Raw genomic sequence first — 10,020 nt, 5'->3', positions numbered from 1 at the left:
TATGAAATGCTTGTAATTATACTTCAGTATTCCATAGTAACATCTGACAAAAATATCTAAAGATACTGAAGCAGCAAATAATGTGAAAATTAATATTTGTGTAATTCTCAAAACTTTTGGCCACGACTATAGAGTCCCATGGGCACACACTTGTTAAATCTGTTATGAATGTATTATCATGTTAAAAAATACTTTTATAACTGCCTTCATTTTTGCTGGACCCCAGGAAGAGTATTGGATTTGTCCCAAACATAACACAGTGTATTCAGGACAAAAAGTGTATTGCTTTGCTGCATTTTTTGCAGTGTTACTTTAGTGCATTGTTGATAACAGGATGCATGTTTTGGAATATTTGTATTCTGTACAGGCTTCCTTCATTTCACTCTGTCAATTAGGTTAGTATTGTGGAGTAACTACAATGTTGTTGATCCATCCTCAGTTTTCTCCTATCACAGCCATTAAACTCTAACTGTTTTATAGTCACCATTGGCCTCATGGTGAAATCTCTGAGCGGTGTCCTTCCTCTAACTGTGATAGGAAGGACGGCTGTATCTTTGTAGTGACTGGGTGTAATTAATAACGTGTAATTATTAATTACACCCATAACTTCAACATGCACAAAGGGATATTCAATGTCTGAGTTCTTCTTCATCTACCAATAGGTGGCGTACTTTGCGAGGCATTGGAAAACCTCCCTGGTCTTTGTGGTTGAATCTGTGCTTGAAATTCACTGCTTGACTGAGGGACCTTACAGATAATTGCATGTGTGGGGTACAGAGATGAGGGGGTCATTATAAAATCATGTTAAAACACTATAATTGCACACAGAGTCCATGCAACTTTTAGGCTTGCCAGAACAAAAGGCTTCAATACTTATTGACTCAAGACATTTCAGCTTTTCATTTTTAATTCATTTCAATTTCTTTTGAAAAACATTATTCCACTTTGACATTATGGGGTATTGTGTGTAGGCCAGTGACAATACATCTCTATCTGATCAATTAAAAAGTCAAGGGATGTGAAAACTTTCTGAAGGCACTGTACATATTACAATGTATAAAATAAGTCAAATATTTATTGACTAAACATTAAGAATAAGTATCATACAGCTCTTTTTAAAGTGCACAATGCCTCAGGTATGGTACAGATGCATGTTTTTGTTTGGGAGGAGGAAATAGTCAAATAGACAAAAGATAGCCAATTATGTTTTCAAATCGTGAAAACATGACAAACATTTTTTTTCTTCTCCCTCTTACCTGGATTGCACTGTTTGCAGGTTGCCATCGGTGGTGTTGCTATGGCAACCCTAAGAAAACTGCTGCTGCACACCTCTGGCTGCCAAGCTGCTGCTGTTGTTAGGGATGGCCTCCAGAAGTTTCCTGCAGAGACAGAGAGAAACACCAGCAATCAGCCACCTGCCTCAGCTCAGATCAGCACTTTATATCTCCCTCTCTCTCAGTATTCCACACAGGGACACAGTCATTCAGATCACACAATGAGCTGATTGCTTCACAGAGCCTCCTGGGTTTCTTATTCCATTTTCATCACAATCTCTTCTGTAGAGATTTTGCTATGCTACATTGTGTGTTCATGTTCTAGCTTGAAGATGTGTCACACAGCAAATGTATCAATATTTATTGTTGGATCCAAATGGCTTTTCTCTCTAAGCTAGCTAGTCAGATGGATGATACTGGTTGTATTTAGTCATTGGCATCAATGTATTGGAATGTTTAGTATCAGCTACTCTTCCTGGGGTCCAAACGTAATTTAAACAATTACATCAGAACAAAACAGCCTACATCAAATATAATACAAGACAGTACTCCAATTACACATTTACAATATCAAATGTACAATACAACAATATTACAATGTGTTTGTGTGTAGAGTGAGTGAGTTAGAGTGTGCGTGTGTGTTGGTGTTAATTTGCCATAGTATCTTTTCATCAGCTCAGTGAAAACAATTTAATAAACAGATGGATGGTGCACTCCAACAACAGACAGTCAATCTGTCAGTCTGCAGGATGTCCAGCATAAACATTTCCTCTGGTCAAAGGTCAAATGGGTCATAGTGGGAAGAGACCGTTCTCCTAAAACAATGACTACTATATACTACTGGTATGTTGAATCAACGTTGGACAAGTAGGAAGAAAATCAATTGAATGGTATTGTATTCTTAACTTCTTATGGATGGTGTCAGTATTGAGTCGCTTGGATGACTGACGTGCCCAGAGTAAACTGCCTGCTACTCACTCCCAGAAACTAAGATATGCATATTAATAGTAGATTTGGATAGAAAACACTCTGAAGTTTCTAAAACTGTTTGAATGATGTCTGTGAGTATAACAGAACTCATATGGCAGGCAAAAACCTGAGAAAAAAATCCAACCAGGAAGTGACTTGTAGTTCTTCTATCTAATCCCTGTTCAAACTACAGTGTCTGTGGGGTCATTTTGCACTTCCTAAGGCTTTCATTGGCTGTCAACAGCCTTTAGAAACTTGTTTCATCCGTCTACTGTTACTGGGCAGAGAATAGGAGCTCAGTCAACACGTTTGGTGCGCCGCTCCTTCTTTTTCTTCTGTAATGAATACGCTATTGGAATATTGGAATATTATCGACGTTTTATGTTAAAAAGACCCTAAGGATTGATTGTAAACATCGTTTGACATGTTTCTACGAACGGTAATGGAACTATTTGACTTTTTGTCTCTTGTTTTACGCTCACGCGTTATGCCTTTGGATAGTGATCTGAACGCACGAACAAAACGGAGGTATTTGGACATTAATATGGAGTATTTCGAACAAAAATAACATTTCTTGTGGAAGTAGGAGTCCTGGGAGTGCATTCCGACGAAGATCAGCAAAGGTAAGGGAAGATTTATAATACTAATTCTGAGTTTAGTTGACTCCAGAACTTGGCGGGTAACTGTCTAGCTTGCTTTGATGGCTGAGCTCTGTACTCAGAATACTGAAAAATGTGCTTTCGCCGAAAAGCTATTTTAAAATCTGACACAGCGGTTGCATTAAGGAGTAGTATATCTATAATTCTTTCAATAACTGTTGTAAATTTTATCAACGTTTATGATGAGTATTTTTGTAAATTGATGTGCTCATTCACCGGCAGTTTTGGTGGGAATACATTTTCTGAACATCACGCGCCAATGTAAAAATGGGGTTTATGGATATAAATATGAACTTTATCGAACAAAACATACATGTATTTTGTAACATTGACTCCTGGGAGTGTCATCTGATGAAGATCATCAAAGGTTAGTAATTAATTTTAGCTGTATTTCAGTTTTTTTTTTACGCCTCTCCTTGCTTGGAAAATGGCTGTGTGGTTTTTCTTGTTTAGGTGCTGTCCCTAATGTTTTGCTTTCGCCATTAAAGCCTTTTTGAAATCAGACACTGTGGTTAGATTAAGGAGAATCTTATCTTTAAAATGGTGTATAATACTTGTATGTTTGAGAAATTCTAATTATGAGATTTTTGTTGTTTTGAATTTGCCACCATGCACTTTCACTGGCTGTCGTCATATCGATCTCGCTAACTGGATTCAAGCCATAAGAAGTTTTCACATGCTCCTGCATCCCAGTTTTTACAGCCCTGTGTTGTCTTTTCCAAGTCCAACGTCTGCTGATATTTTCAAACCACTTTTACAGCTGCTTACCCTAATGACGACATTGTTTACAGCTGGAAAATATCACATATATTGTTGCTGTGGAAACAAACTGTATTCACCACCACGATAAATATAATGACTCGGAGTAGAGTCAAGTGCCTATTACAATGTCATTATGGCGGGATGTTGTGTGACTAGGGTTACAAAATTACGGGAACTTCAATAAATTACTTGGTTTTCCAGAAATCCTGGTTGGAGGATCCAGGTTGGAGGATCCAGGTTGCCTGCTTATGCCCTCCTAATTCCGTGAATTCTCCAACTGAGATTTTGGGAAAACCTGGGAATTTATTGAAAGTTCACAGTACTTTTCAACCCTATGTGAGTAAATACACAAATAAACAAAGCAATATACTTGCTAAACCTCTGGAAGAATTCTGCCAACTCATTTCAAACAAAGCAACATTGAGCATAGGTCTATATATTGCTCCCACACAGTGGAATTCCTTAACTTTTTAGTTCAGTACCTGTTCATCTTGTTCAACAGACACTTCCTCATAATACAGGGGCCAGGCATGACTCTAAATCCTATATCTCATGGGCTGTAATGGAAGCTCGGAGTCCAATCAATGATAAGTGTTCAAACCTAATGGTGGATTTGGCTGAAGGTAACTAACTAAACTAAGTTTATTAATGGGTCACAGGGAAGAAAGTAGATGTTACCAAATACATTAACAAATTTCCTTTGCTTATCATAAATGTGTTTTCCGCTGGTTCAATGAGTCTACAAAAGCTTTCCAAAATTCAGACACCGGTGAAGTCACCGTTAAGCTGCTGTGTTCTTATACAGACAAGAAAAGCAATTACCTGGACTGTGTCCCAATTGGCAGCCTATTCATTACATAGAACTGTGGTGAAAAGTAGTACACTATGGGCCCTCGTCAAAAGTAGTGCATTATATAGGGGATGGGGTGCCGTTTGGGAGGCAATTACCTCATTTGATCTGGCGCTGTAACAGGCTTAGAGGAAAGACCCCTCAGAGGAGACGATTAGGCCGTGTAATTCATCTGAATTAGGTCCAGGCTGACAAATGAATGCTCCAACTGTGTGTGCGTGTGTGTGTGTGTGTGTTGTTATGGCTGGGACTGATTCTGTGTGTGTGTCATGACTGATGATGAAATACTTGATGACATCACATTTTAAAAATAGGAGATTACCGCCCGACTGTTTGTTGAGGACACTTGGAGATGTAATGCAGTGTGTTCCAGTCAGATTCCTTAGCATTAAATCAATAATGAGAATAAGACTAGGGCAACTACAACGTGAGATTGGTAATATGAGGCATTCATGAGCCAGAATTCAGCTACATCTAGCTAGTCCCTCTACATTTACGTACAGAAATCAGATACCATGGGTCTCTAGGTACCAAATCAGATACCATGGGTCTCTGGGTACCAAATCAGATACCATGGGTCTCTGGGTACCAAATCAGATTCCATGGTCATCATGATTGACGAAGGAACTGTCCCCACTTGTGTTTGCTGATTTCTATAGTGAGATTGACCAAATATTGAAAATAAATAAATAGATTCTAAAAACGACGCTTCACACATAACCCTGGTCTTCTCAATCTGCAATTATCTTCTAGTGTCATTATGCCAAAAGGGTTTACATAATGTAAAAAATGGTGTTCTGTTTTGTACAGACAATGTGAGTGACAGCGACCAAGTGACCTGAATCATAAAATGAAGTGGCCTGAATCATTCAGGGCATGGGTTGTTTCACATATGGTTTGATGATGTGTTGAGAAACAAAGACAAGGACTAAAAATAGCCAATCCCCAAAGTGAGCGCAGTCTGGCAGCTGTAGAGTTAAAACTAAAAAAAGAAAACGAGAGGTGCAAGGAGGAATAGAAATAGCAGGGTTGCCATGACAACTGGTTTAGAGGTACTACCAGATACAAAATGGTGCCCCTTCAGACATCTTATAGCATAACGTACTCCTTCTCCTTTAAACATAGACTAATCATTACAATAACCAGAGTCACACCACATCTGTACAGTACATCACTGCTGTACCCGGCCATTCACAGTTCATAAACATTTAAGTCCATCTTGAACAAACTAAAATAAGTAATGATCAATTGTGAGGACTATATGAACATATATTGTGACCCAACCAAGTCAATTATAAAAATATATGGACACATTGGACAGACAGTTATTCGATACAAATGTCAAATGCCTGTAACTGATTCAGTGCATTCCCTTATCAACACTGTTGTGTCCCTCTGGCTGCATTGCTGGCTGTATTGCTTCGGGAAGCTGATCTAGTAACACTGGTCAGTTGGCCAAACAAAGCAAGGGTATCGAGTCAATCTTACAAGACTAATGCATTAACTCTCTCTAATGCATTAACCCCCCCCCCCCCCACACACACACACACACACTCAGTGATCCATACACAGACACACAAACTGATGCTTTCTGTGCCATAATTAACTCCATTCTCGCCCACACATCCATCACCATGGTCACTAAGCAGCACAGCTCCATTCCTGAGAAAGCAATTCCACATTGGTGTGTGTGTGCATGTTTGTGTGAGAGAGATTGGCGAGCAGCACCATTCTAGAGGGAGGCCGATTAGATTCAAGGGGAAGATTGTCCAAGGCTCTCACACGGGTGTAACAGAGAACCAGGCAGTGACATTTCCTACCCAACATGTAGCCTGCTGCCTGCACACAAATTACAGTTCAACCAAGGACAAAGGAGGAGGAGGACAAGCCAGTAATAGCCTAGGCCTGTGGTTGAATATCAATGGATAGAATAGTAGTACTTACAGCCTTTCTGTTGTTGTCAAACATCAACAATAACAACTAATTTCTTCAAACCTGGTGCTTTTCAAATAGGTTTCTTATAAAGGATCTCCTCCACATCAGTAAAAACATTTTTTTCTACCTTTTTAAAAAGCCAACCATTATTTCACTAAGTATTTCAAGAGGGTGGTGTTATCAATTAACTAAACTCCATTGTACTTCTATTGAACACTGAAGGGCACTGTCTGTCTGTCTATTTGCACAGCTGTGCACCAGCCAGTGACATATGGTTTCAGCTGAATGGTTTCATGCTTAAAGGCCCAGTACAGTAAACAAAATAGATGTTCCTGTGTTTTATATATATTTCCAAACTATGAGGTTGGATTAATAATGGGAAAAACTATGATAATGCCCATTTAGTGTAAGAGCTGTTTTAAAGATCGCCTGAAATTTCTGCCTGTTTTGGTGGAATGGGGTTTTGGACTGCCTGGTGACATCACCAGGCAGCAAATGAGTTAGACCAATAAGAGAGTTCCAAACCTCTCTGCCAATAACAGCTAATTTTCTGTTTTTCCCCTGTCCCACTCAGACCACTCTCAGACAGTCCTAGCAAAATTCTTGCTTGAGAAATTGCTATTTGCTAAGAAGCTATTTTTGTTTATTATTGACCATTTTAATTGAAACAATCACAGTAAGGTACTTAATTATTACCCAGAAATGATTTGATATTGAGATAAAAACAGCTGCATTTGGACCTTTAATTGAGTTTTACACCAGAAGAGAGGAGCATACCTAATTTTCCCATGTAACTGGATGGATATTGGCAGCCAGCATAATATAATAGCGGTACAGAGTTGATATATTCATGCCGTGCGGTGTGTGAGCTTTTACCATTATTTTCCTACTTTACAGTAAATGTGGGCTTTAAAATAGTCAGTGGTGCTTTGTATGGATCTAATTATGATCTCCAATGTTCAGGAGGAGGCTGCATTCCGAAGCTTGTGGCTAGTGAGACGAGAGGGAGATCGAGCGAGGCCCAGCAGCCATTGTAACAATTCAGAGCAGTCTTGGTGCTCGGCCAACAGAGCCAAACACAGGGACATTATGTATGTTTATGACAAAACCAAGACGGAGAATTGACTGGCCGCCAAAACATGAGCTATATGTATTGCATGTGTTGATCATTGTATCACACAACATGCTAATAAGCCAGCCAAAGGCCTACTTGTAATGAATCCAATTATATATTGTCAGACAATTATTCCAAACATGCATTTGACTTAGTTTAGCATGCAACGCAGTCTGGCTCATTGTACAATGCAGGTTTTCAATTTGGTGGGTAACATTTGAAGATATTTTCTGTAATGCAGATGCTGACAGGTGTGTGTTGACCTGACTGCAATAATGTGTTGAAAATGGCCCAGTGGAAATCTGTCGTGTTTGCATCAACATAAAGCGACTAATGATAATGAGAGGTTGCCAAACAGAGGAGTACAGAAGGCAAATGGTTATTAGTTCAAAGAACTGAGGTTGAAAGTAACATGCTTGTCTTGTATTCCATCTCATCAAGGGAGTGACAAATGGAAATAGCAATCACCAAAATCAACAAGGACAGGAAAAAACACAGTGACATTGTAGCCTATTAAACAGTGTTCTCAGATTGTTTTGTGTGAATAAACACTTCCTTTTTAGAATCTCCAGCCTTCTGCAAAATCCTGTGCTTCCTACAGAACCAGTAGGTTGGAGTGACACTACTGCCCCCGAGTGGTGAAAATGACTCTTACGTCTGTTGGAAATCCATGGCTACATCCGAAATGGCATCATATTCCCTATAGGGCCAACATAGTGCACTCCTTTTGACCAAGGCCCATAGGGCTCTGCACAAAAATAGGGCACTATATGGGGAACAGGGTGCCATTTCAAACCCAGACCATGACAACTTATCAGATGCAAAGACATTTTGATGACTAACCTTGCACTGTGTGAGGTGTATTCTGTGTCCTGGAGCTGTGCAGCTGTGTAGTGTTCTGGGTGTTCCGGAGTTTAGTGGTGTTCCAGAGTGTGGGCTTTGGGTTGAACCTGCGAGGAGCTGGGGTCTCATACTCCCTCCTTCCCTCCACTTGCTGGAAGGTTCTGGAGAAGCTAACGTAGGGGAGACAGACAAATATACATTTTTCCACAACTAACTTATAAAAGTAGTTTCCACAAAAGTTGACAATAAAGTATCTTATCGTAACTAACCAATGAGGATAAACTTTTTATTTAATAATGACAGATGTCAAGGCTATTCTCATAATTTGTTTAAATAAAGCAAGTGACTAAGGTAACTGGGTAGCCTACCTGTTGCTGGAAACACAGTGGGAGAGTCTGCAGCATCAAGGTGGGTAATATGAACGTGACCGGGTGATACTTGCCTTGCAAGTTGTTAGATAGCTAGATAAACAAACAATGCAGTCGTTCTCTGCAACTTGCTGGTACTAAGACCGCACTCAACGAGCTGTATAAGGCCATAATCAAACAAGAAAATGCTCATCCAGAAGTGGCGCTCCTAGTGGCCAGGGACTTTAATGCAGGCAAACTTAAATCCGTTTCACCTAATTTCTACCAGCATGTCACATGTGCAACCAGAAGGGGGAAAAAACTCCAGACCACCTTTACTCCACACACAGAGCTCTCCCTAAAGCAGGAGGTACCTAAAGCAGGAGGTACCAGTGGTCAGATGATGCAGATGCTACGCTACAGGACTGTTTTGCTAGCACAGACTGGAATATATTCCGGGATTCATCCAATGGCATTGAGGAGTACACCACCTCTGTCACCGGCTTCGTCAATAAGTGCATCGACGACGTTGTCCCCACAGTGACCGTATGCACATATCCCAACCAGAAGCCATGGATTACAAGCAACATCCCCACCGAGCTAAAGGCTAGAGCTGCCGCTTTCAAGGAGCGGGACACTAATCCGGACGCTTATAAGAAATCCCGCTATGCCCTCAGATGAACCATCAAACAGAAGAAAACATCAATACAGGACTAAGATTAAATCCTAATACACCGGCTCTTATGCTCGTCAGATGTGGCAGGGCTTGCAAACTATTATGGACTACAAAGGGAAACCCAGCCGCGAGCTGCCCAGTGACGTGAGCCTATCAGACAAGCTAAATGCCTTTATGCTCACATTGAGGCAAGCAACACTGAAGCATGCATGAGAGCACCAGCTGTTCCGGACGACTGTGTGATCACGCTATCCGTAGCCGATGTGAGCAAAACCTTCAAACAGGTCAACATGCACAGGGCTGAGGGGCCAGACGGATTCCCAGGACATGTACTCAGATCATGCATTGACTAACTGGCAAGTGTCTTCACTGACATTTTAGACCTCTCCCTGACCGAGTCTGAAATACCTACATTTTTCAAGCAGACCACCATAGTCCCTGTGCCCAAGAAAATGAAGGTAAACTGCCTAAATGACTGCCGCCCAGGAGCCATGAAGTGCTTTGAAAGGATGGTAATGGTTCAAATCAACACCATCATCCCAGAAACCCTAGACCCACTTCAATTTGCATACCGCCCCAACAGATTCACAG

General features: G+C 40.5%; 1 long non-coding RNA gene across 1 annotated transcript; it reads right to left on the bottom strand.

The window, feature by feature from the left end:
• Positions 1-718: 718 nt before the first annotated feature.
• LOC123744619 (uncharacterized) lies at positions 719-9,243 on the bottom strand. The gene is made up of 3 exons (XR_006770992.1): positions 8,775-9,243; positions 8,407-8,576; positions 719-1,379 (listed from the first exon to the last, which is right to left on the bottom strand). It is a non-coding gene; the product is annotated as an uncharacterized lncRNA (long non-coding RNA).
• Between the last annotated feature and the right edge of the window lie 777 nt (positions 9,244-10,020).

The sequence above is a fragment of the Salmo salar genome, chromosome ssa09 (assembly GCF_905237065.1).
Source record: "Salmo salar chromosome ssa09, Ssal_v3.1, whole genome shotgun sequence".
In the NCBI taxonomy this organism is placed as follows: domain Eukaryota; kingdom Metazoa; phylum Chordata; class Actinopteri; order Salmoniformes; family Salmonidae; genus Salmo; species Salmo salar.
Note: the sequence above shows the minus strand (reverse complement) of the source record. Positions and strands in the feature narration are given on the sequence as shown.